The following is a 23,035-nucleotide window of genomic DNA, read 5'->3' as shown; positions in this document are numbered from 1 at the left end:
TTTTGTACACACACACACACACACACACACACACACACACACACACACACACCTACCTTCCCACAGTATTTTATAGATGAGGCCTGCAGCCCTGACAGGAGAACGGACAGTCATGACTAGAAAACCCTAAAGAATTCATGGTTTCATCATCCGACTTTTCAATGAGGCCAAAGTTGTGTTAAATATATGATCCAGCCATTAACTGTGGAACAAAAGCGACATCACATCCCACAGACCTCTCTGGCGTTTTTAAGTGCGTCATAGCAGTAAAGCACAGATGTTATAAATAACATTAATAAAGTGTCCCAGTAAGCCACGGCAGTGTGACAGCATGAACAACACCAGGACCCTGAAACTGAAGCAGCTAAAGGGAATTCAGCCATTGTTAAATTCTTTATTTACACATGTGCTTTTACTACTGTAACATGTCAAAATGTCTTCCATGAAAAAGGCCTATATTAGCAACAACTAAATGTGATGCAGCCTTCATTAATGGTTTAGTTACACCTGTGTTTGACAAGTCAGAATGTCCTCTGTGTCAAAGGTCTATCTGAAGCATATCAGCTAAATGTGATGAGCACTGTATCATGTGAATTCAGAATTAAAGTCTAAGCTAACAGTAAAGCCATAATAATGTCATATTCTGTCTAAAATCATTGGTATTTAGCTCAATAACCTAAAACTCTGAATATCCACTAGTTTACTGCTGAGTGTTGAGAGACCATCAAAACAAAGTGATGCCCTGCTTCTTGTAGGAAATGTGCCACTTTCTCTTCTTTTTGACTGCACAGATTTACAACATCATGTTAAAAATGTTCATAATCTATTTGGGAATCAAGTCCCACACCTTTGTACGCTTGTACACCCTCAACACACTCATAAAGAGCTAGTGCTGGGAGCAGATCAGCAAGTAATTCTTCCTGCTGTGCTTGTAAATGCCAAATATTTATTTTATGAATGCAGTTCTAGGTTCCACGTTTACTTGTTTTAACTGCAGAAGTTCATCATATAACTTTTTCTAACGAACATACAAGTGAGGAGAACACGATGACAGAAGGGGAAGTGAGAGGGGGCGAAAGAGAGAGACAGAGAAACAAGAAAAGGGAAACTTAACATCATGAAAAAAGAAAAAGAAGAGTGAACTGGAGAAACGTAATGGGAGAGAAAGTACAGGGCTCCAGCTGCATCTGTGCGGCATGAAAAACACCCCCTGTGATTTATGGGAATTGCAGCCCATCACAGAACGCACCAAGACAGAAAATATTAGGAGACGATGAGAACAATGTTGTGCTTTAAGGACCAGTACGCATGATTTATCATCAAATGATTGCTATAAATATGACTTATCACTGATTGCAACATTATTTAAAAGGGGTAAGTAGAGAGCAGATGTTGGAGAGCTATTTTTATTAGTCACATCACATGAATTGCTTTGAAAACCTCTTAGTGAAAATGGCCCCAGCCTGTATCTGTCTCTCCTCTAAACAAAAACTTGATTGATTGAAACTGTGCACACACACATAAAGACAAGCAACACACACCTCAGTGCACCAGCTACAACCAGAGATATTAGAAACAGAGAAAAAGGCATAGTGTTTTGACTGACTGTTAACCCCTTAACATCCAGTTTTCCCCGTTTTTCCTCCCCTTTATGTAACTTTAAGGTTGAAAGAAATCATCTTATTCCACTCTGTCAGACAGTATCATGTACATTCTGAATCACCTTCTTCTAACTCTTAACTGATGCTATATGATGTTTACATAGTGTCATAATCAAACCAAAGACTCCATGTTTATCATGGCTGCACAGCATTAGTTTGTAATAATTGACCCATCAGCAGGTCAGTGATGTTTAAAGGAATAGTTCAACATTTTGAGAAATACGCTTATTTGCTTTCTTACAGAGTGTTAAATGAGAAGATCAATAGCACTCTCATGACTGTACAGTAAATATGAAGCTACAGCCAGGCGACGGCTAGCTTAGCTTAGGAGAAAGACTGTAAGCAGGGGGAAACAGCTAGCCTGGCTCTGTCCTAATGTAACAAAATCTGCCTACCAGCACCTCTAAAGCTCATTAATTAACACATTATATCTTGTTCATTCTGTCCAAAAACTGAAGTGTAAAAATTACATGCTGTGGTTTTACAGTGGGTCATGTGCGAGACTATTTCATGTTAATTAATGAGCTTTAGAGGTGCTGGTAGGCAGGCCTGTGGGTTGGACCAAACAAGCAATAGAAGATTCTCCTTTTCAGGCTCTCTGGAATTGTTAAGGTCATTTTTCCTCTACAATTTGACATTTTCATCCTCTTTAGTCCTTCTCTGTCTGCATCTTTCTCCTTATTTTTATCTCTTGCACCATCTTTCTGTCTTTCACATCTTTTTGTCTCTCCCTTCATCTTTCTCTCTTCTGCTGTGTGACTTTGGCAGTAGTTTTCTTGGTCTGCCATCTGACAGATGGTCATGACACATAGAGGCAAAGAGACACACTTAATACACACATTGAATTTTAAAACAACACACACACACACACACACACTCAGCTCATTCAGAGGAGGACATTTGATTTGTGTCTGTCACAGTTGTGTAAAGCCAGTGTCTGTCCAGCTCTCTGGTCAGTGAAAGACGAGCTGAAGAAAATCTCATAAATGCTCCACTGGGGGAAGATAACTAAAGGCATGTAAGGGGTGATTTTAAATGCAAGTTACGTCTAATTTTTGTTTTGTTTGGTTATCTTTTAGATTTGTTTAATCTGCCTTTTTAGGATTTTTCCCCTGTGGTGTGTGTTTATCTCTGTTCTTTGTTGTTGGTTTATGTAGAGCAGCATCAAGTATCTTACTGCACACAGTGCGATAAAGACTGTATATTCATTAAGAAAAGAAGGACAATTTTGGGGCTTGGTGTGTCATGCTGCAACACAGGGTGACAGGAAACTAAAAAGGGCTAGTGAGAAAATGACACCAGGTCATGAGTAGCAATCTCACAATGTGAGTACATGCTGTATGTCAAAGCACCTTAAGTCAACTAACTATGAACACACACCGAGGCTGTCAGAACGAATTTCAATATGCACATTTCAGTCAGATATTAAAAGAGGAATGAATTTGAGCCCAAATCTGCCAGTTGCACATGTCAAAAACAGCAATTTCTATCTGCTATTTTACAGCTGATTTTACTGAATGCATCTCTGGCTCTTCATGTCATGACGTCATATGAACTCTGAAGAGAAGTGAGAGTGCTGCCCCTCTTTACCTCTCCTCCAAGCAATGTCTAAAATATATTTAAATTCCCTTCAGTTAAAAAGGCAAAAAGCGCAAGCTCAATTATTTTTTATGAGCAATTATCCGTCCTGATAAAAGTTTTTTCTCTGCCAACTGGAGGATGTGCGCGGGGCACAACAGAGCTCTCACACCTGTTTCTCTGAAAATTGGATGAACTTTAAACCCCCAACAGATCAGACCAAGCATGCGTGAGTGTGTTAACATGTGTCAGCTCATATTTGTGTACGTGGGGGTTTGTGAGCTCACATGCATTAGTGTGTCAGTCTGGTTATGCTCGTGGTTATCTGCCTGAGAGTGAATGTGTGTGTGTGTGTGTGTGTGTGTGTGTGTGTGTGTGTGTGTGTGTGTGTGTGAGATCTAGTCTTGGTCAAGCCTCTAATAGTCAGAGTATAATCCAAAGTAATCTGATCACATCCACTGATAGATTAACTCAGATAGGAGCCAAGAGTTTACCAACACACACACACACACTCGCAGAGTACTCTCCTAGGTGGTTTTTGCTCATATGGATATATGAAGTCAAACACAAATGTAATTAAAAAGCACTCAGACACACATATGAATTACATGGCCCCCACACACATATATACACACTGTAGTATTCTAACACTGCGTGAAGAGAACATTTTGACTCTAGTCTATTTGTGATTTAAAAAAATACAAGTTAACATGGGACTTTCTCTCTATAATACATTCAAACTCAAGCCAAAACTGGTTTGGATTTCACAGTGTAAATCCAGATGAAACCATGTTTCTGATACAACAAGCAGTGCCGATAATCTGATTTCCTCTGTAGGCTTAATTCATCATAAAACCCCTCCAAGAGACAACAGTACAGCACATCAGGCATCAAGAGCAGCATTGAGAGGAGGTAATGAAACATACTTATGGTCAGCAGCACACAATGATGATACAATATGCTGCTGAAGGTTGTCATTACTGAAAACCCTGCTTAAATTAAATTTGTAACTCTGTTTTGTATTATACTGTTATATCTTGTATTGGTTGTATGCTGAGGATAATTATCTTGAAAAGAGGCCTTCTGTTTTTCAACTGTGAAAGGTTCCTTCTAAACAAAATTAAAAATTTGTCTTGTTTAGAAATGAATTAGTTTAATCAAGTAACTAGGAGTCTACAGCCATGCTAGCAGCTCTGTGAGGCTGTACTTGGGCACAGCGACACTTTGAGCTAAATGCTAACATCAGCATGCTGACATGCTCACAATGAAAAAGCAGGTATAATGTTCGCCATCTCAGTTTAGCGTGTTAGCATTATATTTAGCACTAAATACAAAGTACAACTTAGTCTGAATGTCTTCAGTTTCGCAGGTATTTGATCATAATAAAAAGTATTGGACAAATTAAAAGATTGATGATGCCGCTAAATTAAAAGTCAGAGGATCTTCAAAGTTATTACAATTAATCCCGATGGGGACACGAGTATGTGAACCAAAATTCATGGCAATCAATCCAAATAGTTGTTGAGATATTTCAGTCTGGACCAAAGTGGTGGACCAACCGACCAAATGACATCCCTAGAGAAAAGCAACAAATGGATACATTATGTACCTCACCTCCCACTTTAGTGCACACTTCAGTCCAGAAGTTTAGAGTTATATTTAATGTGTCCCATGTGTTAATGTCACCAAATCCAAGAAAGCAGTGTTGCTGGTTTTCTAGTAAGTACTAAGTATGTTGTTCTATGTAACATATAACACATGGTGCAGTGCTGTCAGTGATTAGAGAAAATGTCCTTCAAGTGAACGGCTCAAGTCCAAGCCCCTGTGACAGCCAGCATCTGCCCTGCTCAAGTGTCCTTCAGCAAGACACTGAATCCAGATCAGCGCCACGCATGGTGCTCAGTAGCTGAGCCTGACCTTTGACCTCCTTGAGGAGTGAAAAGAGAAATGTTCCCACAGGGATTGAAAAATATCATCCAGCACTGGTTGTCACTGGTTGTCCCAGAGGGAATCAAACCGCAGATACACAAGAGACAGCTTTCAAAACAAAATGTCATAAGCATCCTTTTACTTTTTACCACCACTGTAAATGAGAGGACGTTGTGTATGGTTAGATAAACATCAAAAATGTCCAAACCTGATGTGAGGCTGCTTTTAACTTCTTCAGATTTGACCTGGAAATGAATTCCACAGAAGAACCGAAAAGGAGGAACAAAGACAAACGCTTAATTTATGTTTCACCATTAAGTCATGTGGACACAGTTCACTCCTATTAGTGTTCATAATATTTTCTCTACAGGGGGAATTTATCATACAAAACCTCAGAATTTGGTTACTACACATTTGTGTTATTGCTAAAACTAAGAGTCTACAGCCATGCTAGCAGCTTTGTGAGGCTGTACTTAGGCACAGCAGTGCTTTGAGCTAAATGCTAACATCAGCATGCTAACAGGCTCACAATGACAATACGAACAGGTTTAGCAGGTATAATGATTACCATGTTCACCATTTTAGTTCAGTGTGTTAGCTAGCACTTACCAGCACAAAACACAAAGTACAGCTACAGTTAAGTGGGGTGGGGGTATGAAAGAGTAATAACAGACATTTAAGAAAATGAAACAGAATTAATTTAAAATTTAAAGACCACAGAAACCCCACTATTCCAATCAGCTTCTCCTAATTCGCCTAATCTTCACAGTTCAAGAAAAGCAGTAAAAAAAAAAAGCAAAGTCGCTCCAGGGATTTTTGCAGTTCCTGAACTTTGAAGTTAGTTTATAGAGCAGGCCTGCGTAGATGTGAATGAGTAAGTGTCACAAGGCCAATCACTAGAAACAAAGAGCGCTCTGTTCACTAGAAGACAACTAACAAGTTGGAAAACAAAAATTAGATTGTAACCCACCATTTCTGCCTCCAGTACAAATCCCCCCACCCCCCGTTATATAAGCAGGAAAACAAAATTGGGGACATGGTATCTTTTTGTACAAAAATGTGACATATTCATCTGTGAGACTGAACGCGTTCACACTGTGACCGTGTTAATATCCCTGATTCAGGCTCCCTGCGGTGATGCTGTCCTCTCAGGCTCGCACTGCAAGTTGTTTATCCAGGAGAAGAAAGAATCACATTTTTTTCCTCCTCTTTAATCACAACACTGTGTCCTCGGGCCACACACACACACACACACAGTATCTTCTGGCAGTAGATCAACATGAAAGGATGAAAGGAGTGAAAAAAAAGCTTGTTGCTGAGAGCAACTCTTAAAAAACAGCCATAACTGGGATGTCATTACACACAGGAGGAGAGATGAGGAGGGAGGATGCAGATGGAGGGTTTTAGCATTTGCGGCCGTTTTGTTTTGCCTCCCAGTAGAGCTTTCCAGCAATATGGTGTTAAAATTCAACCTGCTGAAACTAACTGTTTTTGTGCCTCTGCAGCAGCAAACTTTGGAATAAAACTGTCAAATTACATATGACTAAACTTTTCACCTGCAAAGACGCCCTCCTTCCAATTTCATTTAATGCATCTTATCTTCCGTCTCCTCTCTCCTCGTTGATCCCTCTGCTTCTCCCCTCCACCAATCAGCGCACTCATCTCAGTGCTGCATCACCCAAGCTCCTCTCTACTCACCACTACGGCAGCCACAAACAGCGGGAGAGAGAAAAAAATTAACAATCCATCATCGCGTTAAAAAATTATGCCTGGAAAAGTCACAGCGCAACATGCTGAAGTGAATGCAGCGCCGACAGCTCGCTCAAAGCTCACACATCAAAAGAGTACAACCTTATTTAATCATATGGTCCAATAGCTCAAAGGACTTCAAGTGAGACACCATGATGCTTTGGGTTAAAGCCGCTTTTCAGGAACTCTGTTTGAGACGCTGCTTGAGCTCTGAATGTTTTTATTTATCGAACTGCTCTTGCTAAATACTGCTGAAAGGAAATATTACAGTGGAACATTTTACACATGGCTGATTACACTCTCGTCATAGCTGGTTGGCAGAAATGCGAGAAAAACCCTATACAAGAGCCAGAGCGCGAGGTAGAGACAGGAAATTTGAAAAGGACAACAGAGACAAGAAAGCAGTGCAAAAGGATGCAATAGCCGGCCAATGGGAGGTTTATCCACATCCGTTAAGTCAAACTATAGCATTAAAAGGACTTTTCATCTGATGTTAACATTAGTCTTTATGTTTGCATTTGTAAATGTACATTCATAGGATACCTGGTCTCTGTAAGTCACCTCAACATTCAAGAAAATGTTAAGACCAGGAATTAATCCAGATATATCAAACTAAACACCCGAAACAATATTAAAATAACATTACTTTCTGTCTAGGCTGTAAAAAATCACATTTATTCACTTATCTTCTGTGTTACTTGCGACCGATTCCTCCAGAGGAAAACAAATGAATTACTAACCTACAGTTGACTGGTATTCTCGGATGCCATTGTTTTAGGTGATGTATATGTGGTTTCTTCAGAAGTTAGTTAGAATGTTATGTAAAAGAAATCAACTGATTCTCCATAATCTGCTCCTCTTTGTGGGATGAACGGGCACATTCACAGTCTACAAACATATTTCTGCACATGCAAATGTAAACGACTCCAGTGCAGTGGCATTGACCACCACCAGTCATCCAGCAGTAATTCAGCTGTCAAATATGCTCTTGTAACTTAGCAGGAAGCCTGTTTACTTTCAGTACAATGAAATTTGTACAGTTAAAAAATAAAAATTAAAAATTCATGCTAACAGTATGAAGGAGGACGCACAGAGCGAGGACAGGACGAGAGAATAAATCTACCCGGGTTTTCACCCAGTACTGTGACATAAACAGAGTGAAGCTTGAAGCTGTTCAGTCAACCACCCCTGGATAAAACACAGCACTGTTCTCCGTCTGTCTGTCTCTCTGACGTTTAATAAGGCATGACAGAGGGGGAAAGTTATCCAAAACATCACAGAAGTGTCAGAAGTGTGTCAGACTCTCTCTCTCGCTCTCTCTCTCTCTCACACACACACCCTGCTGATGCACGTAGGAAAATGCTCTGCTTCAAAAGGAGCTCAGCTGTATAAGTTTAAAATAATGTCACTTGACTCCATAATGAAACCTCTATGCAAGAAAGAAAGAGAAGGAGAGAGAGAGAAAGAAGAGGGAGGGAAGACAGAACAAGTAAAGGGGGGGGGGGTGTAAAATCCACAAGATTGAAGCCCCTTCGACTTCACTCGGTTGAGAATTCAGACTGCACTGAGCAAACTGTGACAAGTCTCACCAGGTGTGTGTGTGTGTGTGTGTGTGTGTGTGTGTGTGTGCGCGTGTGCACACGCCGGTGAGTGAGAGAGAGAGAGACTTGGGGGGTGTGAGACGGCTCAATGGAGCAATTGTGTGCGCTGGCCCCCTTCCCAAAACCCCATCTGCATCCTACACACACAAACACACACTTACATAGAAAAACACATGCAAAGAAAGATGCGCGCGCACACACACACACACACACACACACACACACACAAAGCAAAAATCAAACTAATTATCTTCAGTTCCTGGGTTTTTCTTTAACATCTGCTGAGGTGGGTGACGTCTGAACCATTTCCAAATGAAGATGTCCAGTAAACTAGTTTACTCTCTCAACCTGCCGTCCAGAAGCAAACTTTAACCACAACCTCACAGCTGAAGCACTCAGGAAAGATTAAAAGACTCTGCACATGCATCTTCTCTACCTGTTGCTCGTACACAAAGATTGTTTGCTGGAAAGACACACACTTCTGCATCTTCCACTGCTTTGTCGAACTCCTTATGTTAAGAAAGACAAATGCACTCTTGGTGCTCAGAAAACGTCCACCAAGTGGAACATCGAGTTTTGAGCATTTGAGCTGTCTGCTGCAGTGATTCTCCCCAGCTGCAGCTCAACAACACAGGAGGGAAGTGGGTAGACTACTGGCTACTGTTGCACACATGGAAACTATATTTCGCCAAAGATGAAACAATTAGTTGTTTTGTAGTAGTTTTGATAACAAATTCATTGTTTAAGTCATTTTCCAACAACATTTCCTCGTTGCAGCTTCCTGTAAGCATCTGCTGACTTTCTTTGCCTTATGTGATAGTACATTTAATATCTTTGGCTTTGGGACTGTTACTTGGACAAAACCAGACATCTGAAGATGTCACCATGGGCTATAGGAAATTTTCAGACATTTTCAGACATTTTATAGACCAAGAAATTAATTGAGAAAATAATGGGAATATTTCAGTCAGGACACTTTTAACAATTTATTGCAACAATATGCATTTTACTTTGGCGGTGTGGCTGAGCAGACTTGACCCGGACTGTCCCTGACCTCACAAACCCCCGGCATCAAAATATTAAAACAATCATTTAATATTCACGTATGGCTAAATGCAAATACAGGAGGAGGCTTGGGAGATGGGGGGAGTTATCTGAAAGCGGGTAGCAGTGTAGCAGCACTTCATGAGTTTGTTTATAAAGTGTTTATGTGGACCACCTATTGAGAGAGAGAGCGAGGTCATGGACATACGTGATTGGAGGATGAATGGAACATGTGACTACAAAATGACTTCCATGCCTGCTTGAACTACTGTGAGGCTCCATTAATCACTAATCAACATCATTTGTTTGCTGCAGCCATCATTTTTATATTAAGTTGAAAATAATGAATTTGATTAGAGCTGCAAATATAGATCATTTTCATTATCTTCTAAGCTGTCAGGTTTTTTTTAAATTAATTGATTGATTGTTTAGTCTATTAAATGTGAAAATAATTACAAATGCCCACCACAATTTCCCAGGATCCAAAGTGATGTCTTCAAATTGCTTTTGTCTAAAACCCAAAGATAGTCAGTTCACAAGTATAGAAGCAATCAGTGGAGGGAACAGTCTTTTAACCGGTAATGACAGCCATTAGCTGGCAAAATGACCATGATGTGACCTTGCTGCTCAGGACAACCAACCACCCGTTCATCCGTCTCCCAGTCTGTCAATGATGGTTCAACAGACACAAAAAACAGAGCTCAGGTTCATGGTGTCTGTTGCATCTATTGTTGTAGCACTGTAGTAATGCCTTTGAAGACACACAGAAGTCTTTTCATGTTGAGTGAGAAGGGTCAGACACAAGACCTTCTGTGTTTCTGTCCAGGAGTGGAGAAAGACATGGAAGAGCATCAAAAGCAGGAGATAAAAAGTGAGAAAGAGAGAGAGTGTACAGTTGATTCACAGTTGTTGACAGAAGCAGTGAAGAGGTCTGTGAGGGTGAGAAACAAGAGGGCAGAGAGGGAACAAATAAAAGGCAGAGCGATGTGACACGACACCCGACTCAGTCGTCACTGTTATCACGTAAAACGATGTGGTTTTCATCCCTCCACCTGAATCTAAATATGATCCTTTAAGTGCTGACTGAGTAGCACTCAAGGGAGTCATAACACCCCCATTTGGAGGCATTATAGGGTCAAAATCTGACAATCAGTCTAAAAACAAAAATGCTGAATTTCAATCCCTGAAATCTCTTAAAAAATGTTAGATTTTCACGTGGTGGTAATAATTATTCAGCATTGTGAAAGCTGCTTATTCCCCGCTGTTAGTCGGCGGGGGTTTGATAATTAATTTGAACAAATGACTCCCGATAATGGGTAAGTTCAGATTCAATTTTCAGGAAAAGAGGGAAGGCGCTGCTGGAGACATCGAAAGAGGGAATGCAAAACAAGACAAAGCGAGAGGGAGAAGGAGAAAGGAGCAGGAGAGAAAGGTTGGGAGCGTGAGGACGAAAGACAGAGCAGGGAGGGAGATGGAGTGAAGTGCTGAATCATCCAAGTGTGTCAGCAAGAGGGGGAAAAGTAGGCCAGGGTGGTGGGGCTGCAATGGGTGGGGATGTTAAAATCCCCAATTCAGTTGTACAAACTCTTTCATCAACCACTTCCTCTCTTTTCTTTCCCTACACCCCCCTCTTCCTCCCTGCCTTCTTTGATGCCCTCCTCCTCCTCCCTGCTAACAGTACAATGATTGTCCCCTCCTCGATCACAGCGGTGGTCTGTGATTACTACCACCAAAAAAGTTCCTTGCTGCTTTAAGACAATCTGCATGTTGAGAAGTGCTTTCATTATATTGTTATATTACATGAAAATGATTGTGATTTGTGAAAAATGCAGCTCCTGGTGTTTTTTTTAAAGAGAATATAATGGAGAATATCATGAGGGGCTTTGCTCTAAGAAAGAAGAAAGATCAAAGCTGCAAATAGCTTTGGCAAGATTTGGATGAATTTACAGTACACACGATGCTGAGGTCATCAATGTTACAGTACAGTGATAGCTGCTGAAATCGCAACACAGCACATGTTACCTCATACCATAGGAGTGTGTATGTGTGTGTGTTTGGTTGGAACAGGAAGGAGCTTTAAGTCTATAAATATTTTCTTTGCCATACAAGGAGAAAAGTTTTCTGTAAGCCAGCAGGGGAAGCTGTGTTTTTCGTGAATGGGTATCATGTATGGATGTGAGCAGTAGTGGTGTGTAATGTGTGTATGTTGCTCAGTGTGTGTGTGTGTGTGTGTGTGTGTGTGTGTTTAGGCTGAACCAAAGCCAAGAGTTCTATAGTCTCCGTCGGTTTCCGCTACATGACTATGTTGCCACGTGTGTGTGCTGCATACATTCTTTGTGTAGATTCAAGACCAAACATAGAAATATGCACCTTATAACCTTTGCTCTAGATTGAAGAAAAACTCTCTGTACACATTATTCCTTGTTATACACACATCAGTTATTAAATGAAGCACACGTGCAAGAGTAATTCCTGCTGTTGTTGATGTATTAATGGATGTCGACACACTCCTGTTTGGACAGTAGCCAGACTTGTTCTGTCCTAGACCTGGCATCAGTAACATCCTCTAAGAACCAACATCAGCAGGTCAAGTCCGATGGGTGTTATTCCCACATGAACGTGCAATGAGGGCGACAAGATGCAAATGTTTACCCTTACAAATGTTATAACTGTTGAAACCTGATCTGAAAAGATCAAGACTTGAAATCAAAGAAAATTCAACCAAAGTCCTTCTGTTACCCCTCTCTTCGCAACATTGCTAAATCACTCACTCATTAATGTGGTAATGCAGGGATTAGTGTTGCACTTCAATACATTTAGGGTACTAGCAAGAGACCGATTAAAAAATAAAAGAGTGGTCAAATCAAAGCAGCGAAGTCTGAGATACTTCTATTTCCTAATACGTGTCAAGCTACAAAAACACTGGGTCCTACAATTCCCATGATGCAACTAAAACCCATCTTTCATTAGACCCTTCCAGCCTGGTAAACACCCGTATCTTTGTAACTCCAGCTTTCTGTAACAAACCTGTAGTCTCCAAGTCCAAGCTGAAATAACCCCGATGACATCACTATGACATCATCAGGGTTATTTTCTCAGCCTTGACAATGCTCCTCTAGAGCCAAGGAAGACATTATAAAACAGTTTTCACAGGCTGAGTAGTACTAGCCACGATGAGTAAACTGATCTTTTCATGTAAATGAAGTGTAATGTTTGATGGACTTTAAAGTCTGCAGTGTAAACAATCCACAGTGGTACTCCCACTGCATATTCTTAATTCGTAAATACCAGTTTTTGTGTGTAAAGTTACACATGCTTTTTGTGCATCGTTAGTACATGTGGTCCTGATGGGTCCCCGCTGACGTGTGTGTATATGGTCGTGTTTCTGTGTGTGTCGTAATTACGGCAGGTATCACGACACCATCTCAGCTTGTATTATGTTAAAATTCACAAACATGTTCAACAGGCTAAGTTACAGAAGGGGAGCAGATGTAAGACTTTTAACAAAGGCTAATTGCACACTCCAACTCTTGTTCTTTAACTTCTCTGGCACACAAGGAGACTTTTTCTGTAATGGGATACAGGCCCTTTGAAACTAATTGCTATTCTCGTCAAGCGGCTCTCTCCAGGGAAAGGCATACGTCTCATTTTGAGTTATGACCTATAGTTTCAGTAACCAGACAGTGACATATTACAGACCTTAATCAAGCCATTTTTACGAACTGGACAGATTAGGGGTGTGTACCGTTTAAGGGTGTGTTGTTCACATTTGGATTCAGTCGCTATAAATATTTGGCTGTGGTCCATTTTTAAAAGGCTGCTGGAGGAGCCCTTATTACATTACATCTGTGACATGCAAACAGCTGCATATAGGCCAAAAAAACAGACAGCAGATGCGGCTCTCTCTATACTACATTGGGTGTCTGCATGTACAGATGTGTTCACACGTTGGAACCCATCTGTAACTTGTCTGCAAGATTTCGCATGTAGCGCAAACTTTTGACTTGATTGTGCGGATGCTTGCAGACATGGGAAGGTGATGAAATTGACTTCTTGCAATGAGGATAATTATAAGTATAATTTATGGCTAACTGGTTTGCTGTTGGTCAGTAGTGATGTATTTTATATCGCCACAGTGTATACTGATTCAGTGGCTGAACTAATTAAAAATTCAACACAGATTTGCTCTGCATCCCTAACACACCACCACTTGCAACTGGTCACCAGTGTTTTTATTAATGTGTCCTTTGGGCCGCATGTTTGTGGTTTATTTCCCATGTTGACGTTGTGTTTTTCTTAGCTATGCTCATTTGTAAGAAGAATCGATCAAGACTGACTGAAGCTACGAGAGGACACAGTTTAAACACATAGGAAGGGTCCACAATCTACTTCTGTCTTGAAGTTCAGCTACAAATTGAGTTATTCAGAGAAGAGACCAAGTCGCAGTGAGTATACAGACGTTTACTTTCAGCACCATTTTCCAACTGCAGAGCAATAACTAATATATGTATAGAGAGAGAGCTCAGTAGTCTGCCAACAACAGAAACAGCAGAGACATCAGTCATCAGCCAGAATACAAATTCTCTGGTGCCACTATCTATCTCAATCCTGCATTATAGTTTTGAAAGTGTAATTTCATTTAGCTGTGTTCATACATTTTAATCAGTCAGCTGACGTGAGCCATGCACACAGCCATCTCTGCTTGCTTTTTGTGGCTGCAGATCCTTGTGCTGCTGTAGTTACACACTAGAGCAACGAATTATCAATCGGCCGATATTGGCCTGTCGCAGATATATTGGTATCGGCGTACATGTCATCTGATATGAGCTGATATACAACTGTTTTCTTTTCAGTAAATTAAGCAGTAAGAAAGGCTTGTGTTAATATACTGGTGTCACTGCAAAGTTGATGCAGCAGAGTCACTGTCATTTCGGCGGCAAGCAGCGTAACACGAGAGAGAAGAAGCAGCTCTCAAGAACTCACAACGAACCAGTAAAATACAGCTGGTGTCATGAAATGTAACAGCCACCTCACTAATGAGTAAAACTATAAACCAGCACATAAACCACCATGTTCCGAACAGACACATTACAAACACTAACAAAAAGAAACATTTGCATTTTGGAACATAAGGCAGCTAACAAATCCCTTATCAGCCGGGCTCCATTACACACTGTCGGGTCACTCATTCAAAAGGCAGGGTGGGACGGTGAACTCTGACCTGTGAGAACATCACACACTCTGCGGCTGCCATGTTGTTAATGGACGGCAGCAGGCGGAAGAGTGACAGCAGAGAGGAGAGGGAGGCTGAGAGGTGACACAGACTGTGTCAGGAACAAACAAAGCAGACAGACAGCAGACTGTACTGTTCTAATGAAACAAGGAGTATACGATCAAAGCACAAGTGCTTCAACTTCCGAAAGCTTGGCCTCAGCGAGCCGTACCTGCATCTGTAAGCAGACTTGGCCTCATCTCCAACATGACCTTAGACTCCAGAGCATTGTAACATGCAGCAACAACAATGGGTGAAACAACCCATTTCAAACCAACCCCAAGCTAAGGTGTTAGATGGTTTTAGCTATTCTTAGCCCGTCTTGATGGGGTCTGACACAGTCACATCTGCTCCACCCCCACCGAGCTGAAAGCACAGATAAATCAAACCTCCCTTTTAAGGCAGAAACACACAGAGACATAGAAAAAGGTCTGTTGGCCCGAGAGCTCAGGATATTCTGTTGCTCCCTTTATGTAGTTGGTTTCTAAAGCTGTGGGTTAGGGCCTAAAATGGGTCACAGGCCTGCTAATGGTGCGTCTGTACATGAAGACAATTTTGTGTTGGCTCACAGGGTGTCTGACTGAATTTTGTGGCCTACTTCAAAAGAACAAACTAAATCAAAAAACAAAAAGACAAATAGTATGAGAAAGCCAGCATGCATGAGAACAGAGGAAAGTTTATTTGTGCAAGACAGAAACACAAAGAAAGCAAATAACCGGGGGAGAAAGTAAATACAGAAGGAAAAGAGGTGGTGGGAGAGACAGAGGGAAGTGAGTGCATTACCATATGGCCTGTTGGAGAGAAACTGGAGAGATTAACATCATCGCACACTGAAATATAGCCAAGGGAGTCAAGGGAACAAGCATCGCTAAACACACACACACACACACACACACACACACACACACACACACACACACACACACACACACACTTACCATTCGCACACGCACATATGCAGTTTACAATGATAACTGAGGCAGATTTAATACTTGAAATGTAAACATTTTCGAAACAATGGGTCTTTGATTTCAGATAGAGGTAGACAAAAGCAGGACCCTACGGAAAATATTGCAAGGGAACGCAAAACACAATGCAAAAATAGTCCTCAAACAAATAAAAACCTGGCACTTGCAGATTTTATCAGCTGTAGCTAGCTAGCTAATTAAGCTAACGTTAGTTTCATGAATTGGTTGGAAACGGCGTCTCCGGTTCGTTGCTTATATAATATAATAACTGAAATATAGGCCTAGTGTATGTGTCTGAATAGAATTGTGTAATTAAGAATCTTGCATATTTATTTCTTGCAACAAATAAGATCGTAACTTAAGCTTTGTTTATACTCGCGCGAGACGCCGTGGTGCGGGCCTCCGCAGAGCTGCAAGCATGAACCGAGGTGTTCTAACAAACACCTCTAACACTTCTAACAAGTGTTACCGGAGGAATGTTATTAACCAACATGGCGATCCCTCATATTTTTCTACACTTTCCTACAAAATGACAGTGTGGTGGTGGTGATCTCTCTCCATGAATTGAGTCATTTGTCTGTCCCTGTGGTCTCTCAAAAAAAAGGGTGGTATGTGTGTTTGTAGAGGCGAACCTGCTCGGCAAAAATTCAGAAGTGCATGACCAAGCTCCACGACAGCTTGTAGCATGACGTGAAAGACGCGATGACGTCATTTTTGGCCCGCGGACCCTCGCGCCGGGGGACACTGCATTGACCATAAACCAGCAACCAGCACAAGTGGTGCTAAATGAAGAGTCGTTTGGGAACCACAGATCCGGCTCCATTCAAAGAGGTGAAATTCCCATCACTACCAGCTGCCACACAGTGGGGCAATACTACATGGTGCGTGTGCTATCATGAATGGGGCTTTTGTTTTTAACATAATCTGTAACCCCACAAAATAATGATGTATGAAATGCTCCTTGATCTTCGAAGTAACGCAGGGTTTTGTTACTACTGTAGGTAGTAAGCTAGTTAGTTGAACATACTAACGTTTGCAGCTCACATTAGATCAGACAAACACACCGTCTAATCAATTCCTTATACTTCTGCTCTTGTGGAGGGGAGTGTTTAGTGAGGGGTTAGTTCATATATTTTCAGGGAACACCTCAGTCAGTTTTTTAAATGCCACTGCAGCAAATAAGTGAGCCTGAAATCTGTTTCAATGTTTGCAAGCTACAAACTGTTTGCTGGCAGGGCTGGTATTCCTGACTGGAACTGATGGGTACAGCAGCTTATTTGGAGTAACAAAGAATTTCCTACCATAAATCATTATACGTGAACTCATACAATTACAACTGGCATAGGCTGCACAGTCCTGAGGCAGCAGAACGAGTCTGGTGTTGGGGAGACACATTAAACATAAATCTCTGCTGATAGGAACCTTGGACTGAGTTTATGTTAAAATGGAGGGTTCATGTTAAAACAGAGACACACTTTACAATCATGTTAAATGTATAAATGCATGGGTCTATTTTTACAGAACCACCATCCAAGGCTTCTGTCACCAGAGGAATATGCCATACAGTAGCAGTCTGTTTTTAACACCAGACTAGCCGTGCTGTCTGTTTTTTTCCCCTAAATGATGCGATTTTCAGGCTTTTTCCTTCAGAATTTCAACCACTTGAGACAGATGACTCCTATTCATGCTGCATTCAAGCTAACTTTTTTACTTCTTTTTTTTTTTAGCCATCCAGGTCAGACACAGCAACTTAACTTGAAGGGATGAGTGGAAAAAAAGTTTCTGTCTCGCCAAATTGTGTAATAAGTTGGTATATAAACACAGGACAGTCTGAGACACAAACGCAAAAGTCCTAAATCTGCCTACGTGTCCCTGAGAGGACAGACGAGCCCACAAGAAAAGCCAGCAAAATGGGAAAACATGTGGTCAAAGACACACGCGCACACACACACACACACACACACACACACACCAAGGCTATCTAATTATTCATTTCACCCACTTCCATTCATTGTGTCATTACTCTTCATATACTAGCATACGAGTCTCTAACAGGCTGTAAACACAGGAACACTGTGGACTCTGCGCATAAACGGGTCACTTTAATTTTCAGTGATGAATTTCACTTTAGACAGTCCGCAAGTTATTCAAACAGCCAAACAACCAGCCTTTTTCATCATCACTCTGATTCTTCCTTATTTTAAAAGTAGGAGAAGCCAGTAGAGCCGAGTCAGCACCTCTGCTTCCAGAAACCCATTTCAACATACTGTAAAAAGACTCTTCACAAGCTTCTTCTTTACTAGTATTGACCAATAACACAGCAATCTCCACTGTGGAATTTGGACCTTTTTATGGGTGTTTGTGTGTAGTAGTGTGTTCATTTTGAGTACTATAGCAGTATGCCTGACAGTGTGTGGGGTTAAAAGGGCGTGTAGCAGTAGTAGGAGGCCTATGTCATGTATGTGGATGAAGGGCTTAAATTGAGTCAAGTGTTGTAATTTGCCTTTTTGTGACATATTTTCAACCTGCTTTTTCCACTTTTTTTGTTGGGCAACCTCTAGAGAGCATGTCTGAGATAGTGACAGCTGTTCCACTTGAAGAAAACTGCAGGTTGAAGGATGTCTTGTGACTGCATTGCATTCTGGTCTATTGCGGCTACTGTCAGTGGAGAAATTGGTTATATCTGCAGCTCCTTCCCCCATGCAGCTGTCGACAATCAGTGCAAAATGGTGACACAGCGAGAAAGATGGCCTTGCTTGTTCATTTTAATGGGCTGACACCAGAACCTGATGTTTACCATTAATGCCACCACAGAAGAAAAAAGGCAGAGGAGTCCTGTCAGGTTTGTGTAGCCCTTAATCACAGATATCAGTGAACAGTCAGAGGTGCAGTGGGTGCTGAGCATTGCCAAGCCAAGATTAAATAGTAATAAGACAACAAAAGCATAAAGGAAATGCACAGATTAAACCACAAGAATCAATTGAAGAAACATCTAACAGACAAAGTGCATCACTAATAGCTATTTTTAACAGTACTCTGTGTGTTTTTGGTGGATTTGTCTTACAGGATGAAAACAAATGCCGGTTCATTATTGAATGGCCATGATGTGATGCAGGGCAAGAAATTAACACCTCCCACCAGACCAGTGTTGAAAAATCTATCTACCCACCACTTTGGCAGATGGCCAGACATTATTTGGACGTTTCTTCCATTTTAAAAAATCAGTTAGTTAGTTAACACTGAAGGGCCTTTGCTGTGCTGCTGGTGAAACTGTTTTACATACAACACATCTAACCAAGTGGCCCTGGTCCATCCCTTCTCTCTACAATGCTTACTTAGGGAGATACCATCATTGGGCAATACACCAGTGTTATCTTTGATGAATCATGTAATGAAAGAATACTTAAAATCTCTCACAACATCTGAAATAAATTGGAGAATATTATTTCTTGGACTGAACTGAAGTCAGCAGTACCAACACACACACAAACACACACACATACACACACACACACACACCTATCTAATGATTGTGATATCAATTTTCGAGATGTTTCCGAAATATGTCTAAAAGTTCAGGGGAAAAAAAGAGTAAACAACGATCTGCACCTCATTCAAGGTTGATGCTGAAGCACAATGTTAGCATCAGGATTCTATGACCCAAATGTGACAGATTCACACACATCTGTGAATGTTGGAGGAGGAGGGTGGCCAAGATGCCTGTTTGCATGTAGGCTACCTCAATCTGCTGTGAGTTATGTTTGTTTTGTAAGTCAGCAAACAAACAGCTGACAGTGGGGCAGATGGAAGATCCAGACAGAGATGTTGTATCCTTTAAAAAAACAGTCGAGCATTAATATTCTCTACAGACCAGATACAAGATAAACAGATCAAGTAATTTCAGATCATAGCACACACACACAAAAGGTAGAGCCACCTCACACAGCTTCTCGGTCATCTGGTATAATGTAAGTGCAGCACTTTGTCCTTCAGGTGGTTGAATATCAAAATAATATTCAAGTGAATCCTGATAATGACATTTCAATTCATTTGGTTTGCAAGTGCAGCTACATCAAAAGAGAAACAGCAAAAATCTTGCATTTATAGAGATATTTTTCTGTATTTTCTGATCATTTATTAAAATTAAATTATGCACATCCTTTTCATAACTCCAGTCACACACAAAACAGAGAGCACCATTTCCATTAAAGCATTACACAGTCCAGTAGCAGTGACTGGAGGTGTGCCAACAAAATTTCATGGGTGGTTGTTGCAATTAGACGTGTAATATGTGTCACTTATTTAGTGATTTGAATGTCCTTCCCACAAAAAGGGCACATGGAAAACATCACATCCACCTGTGCTTCCTATCAGACCTATTTGAATAGTTTAGGCCGTTAACAGGAACACAGATTACTGCTGACCTCTCTGTTCGCTTCACTGTGAAGCTCTGAAGACGTCAACGTTGTGAAGCAGCTACAATAGTTTGCCTCTCAATGACAAATTGAATAAAAGAGGGTTGCTCTATTTTCTCTTGATGTTTGAATAAAAAACAGATCTTTGAAAAGCTCTCGTCTCAGCGCTGGTCCCATCAACAATGGATATCCTCATCCCTTTCAACTTTTCCATGAATGCTCGTCGTCTGCCAGGGAAGAAAATCATAAGAAGAAAATAATCCAGTTTTGTGCACGCTCACAGATCCAACATGTGTTTAACCACAAGGAGCCTACCAAGACCAAGAGGGCTGGATACAAAGAAAGATAGAATAAAATGAAGAAAACAGCAGTTCTTGTGCCTCAGATCGGGATGTAGTGACACTATCAGCTAGCAGAAGAATGACAGTTTTATATCTACAGACATAAACTGCTCTTTTAAACGCCTACCTTTAGGGTGCTATTAACTACACTATTTGTTGGCGGTGTCTCAGTCTTTACCTCCTGGTATCTACACAGCTGTCTGTCTGTTCACCGCAGCCAGTCAGTCATTGGGTTTCAGGGCTGCCAGGTCAGGACTAACTCCTTCTGACTGGTGGAAATAAAACCTATCAAACCCGACACAACCCTCCATTCTCCTGTTTTGGATCCAGTTCTACCACATTTTCCCGTGTCTCATCCTATTTTCTTCATCTTTCCATCATCAACCCCATCAACTTTCTTTGTCCTTTTTGCTGGGGTTAAATTACAGTACGTGGTTTGACAATTTGCTAAGCCCCGCCCCCCTGAGTTACTGTGCTTTGCTGAGATTTCTGTTCTCGCGTGGCACATAATGCAGTTTACAGTGACAACGGTGGAAGATTTACCACTCAAACTGATTAGTACTTTTAGGAACAATGGGTCATTGATTCCAGATGTACTTTATCAGCTGCAGCTAGCTAGCTAATTAAGCTAATGTTAGCTTCATGATTGGTTGAAACTGTCGTCTCCAGCTGACTTTATTGTTTCCAGCTGACTTGTATTAAACAAGAATCCTGTAAAAGGGTCTTAAATGGCACTGAAGTCTAAACATGTGATACTGTGCTAAAAGACTGAGGCTAAAGCTGCATGTCCCAGGCAAAACTACCTCACCAGCTGAAGATCCATGTGGAGGTCATGGAAATAAAGGAGCTGCTTAGCTTACATACTTGGACAAGCAAGACAAAAGATTAGATTTATGCTTTATTGATTGATATAATTAATTTTTAAATAATGAGTGTAAACCTCCCTAAACCCAATAAAGAGCAGGACAGAGCGGCTAACGTTAGCCTACACTCTGATATAGCATCCAGGACCAGCTTCCACACAGTGGGCAAAATACTACACTGACAGTGGATGTGCTAGGATTTTTTAACGCATCCTAAAACCCCACAAAATAATGTAGTATGAAATGTTCTTTGGCCTTGAAAGTAACGCTAAGTTGCTACTACAGGTCGTTAGCAAAGCATGCTAACAACTGCATCTCACTTAGAGCAGATACACACACAGGCTAATCCATTCCTTACACTCTCTCTCCTGGGACTCCAGCTATGAAGTTGTGTAACTCTGATACAAGACAGATTTATTGATCATACACCACAGGGTTGTGTAATGACATTTTGTTTTGTAGTTCCCTTTATGCTACTCAAAAAAATTATATCTACAGTAGATCATTGAATAACTAATAAGTCATAGAAGTAGAAATGAAAACAATTTTACATGGTGGAGTGCTGAGGATGAATTTAGCAGTCTCACAGCCTGAGGAAAGAAGCTGCTCTGTAGTCTGGTGGTACGACAGTGAATACTTCTGTTTCTTTTTCCAGACGGCAGCAGGGTGAACAGGCTGTGGCTTGGTGGGTACTGTCCTTTAGTATCCTTTGGGCTCTGCGCAGGCACCTCACCTCACCAATAGCACTGATGCTCGGTAGGGTTGGTACCAGTGATCTTCACTCTCAGCAGGATTCTTCTCACATCCGCTGTGGATACTGACAGTAGCCGGTAACGCGACTATGACGCAGTTTCTTGGTTTTTATTTAACGATACCTTCAGAAAATAAATCCTTAAAAACAACAGTGACACAGCTCAGCTCCTTCTTTGCTATCTCTATTTACACTCTGAATCAGTCGAGCATATGTCAGAAGTGTTCATTACTTAAAAGAAACACACGCACACACACACACACACACAGTCAATACTTAAAACAAAAACTGTATATCTGAGAAGGATTCAGCACCCAAGGATCCCCAGCTTAATTTTTAGCTTTTTATCGATTCAGTGTTTGCTCTTGGAACTGCATTTAGTTAGTTTGCAATAATGGATCTGCTCACTGGCTGAAATTACATTGTATTCTGGCATTGTAAACATATTGAACTGCTGAGGCCTCAAGTGGTTTTGAAGCCACAGGTCTCTTAGCTAGATGATTGTGCTGTAGTTACACAACAGCAGGAACTCTTATCACACATAATCAGTGTGTGTGCGTGCATGAGCATGCATATACAGTAAAGACTTGACTGTAAAGATTATAGATTCACTGCTGAGCGTGTGTGAGAGCTGACAATGATAATAATGATAACAACTTTATTTGTATAGCACTTTTTAGCACAGTTTACAAAGTGCTTTACATACAGTAAAATCCAAAGCAGTAGCAATACAGAATAAAAATAAAGGTAATATGAGGTAAACAGATAGTTAAAATACACAAACAAACAGAGTTACTATTAAGAACAGATCAAAAACCATACATGCAAGTTCACATAAAAGTCAGTTTACATAAGTGTGTTTT

The 23,035-nt window shown here is 40.9% G+C and overlaps 1 protein-coding gene across 1 annotated transcript in view; it reads right to left on the bottom strand.

Moving 5' to 3' along the window:
• Window positions 1-23,035, bottom strand: part of galnt2 (UDP-N-acetyl-alpha-D-galactosamine:polypeptide N-acetylgalactosaminyltransferase 2) — a 55,826-nt gene that overhangs the window by 26,720 nt on the left and 6,071 nt on the right. The window lies entirely within an intron of this gene.

This window comes from Siniperca chuatsi, linkage group LG1, assembly GCF_020085105.1.
Source record: "Siniperca chuatsi isolate FFG_IHB_CAS linkage group LG1, ASM2008510v1, whole genome shotgun sequence".
Classification (NCBI taxonomy): Eukaryota; Metazoa; Chordata; class Actinopteri; order Centrarchiformes; family Sinipercidae; genus Siniperca; species Siniperca chuatsi.
Note: the sequence above shows the minus strand (reverse complement) of the source record. Positions and strands in the feature narration are given on the sequence as shown.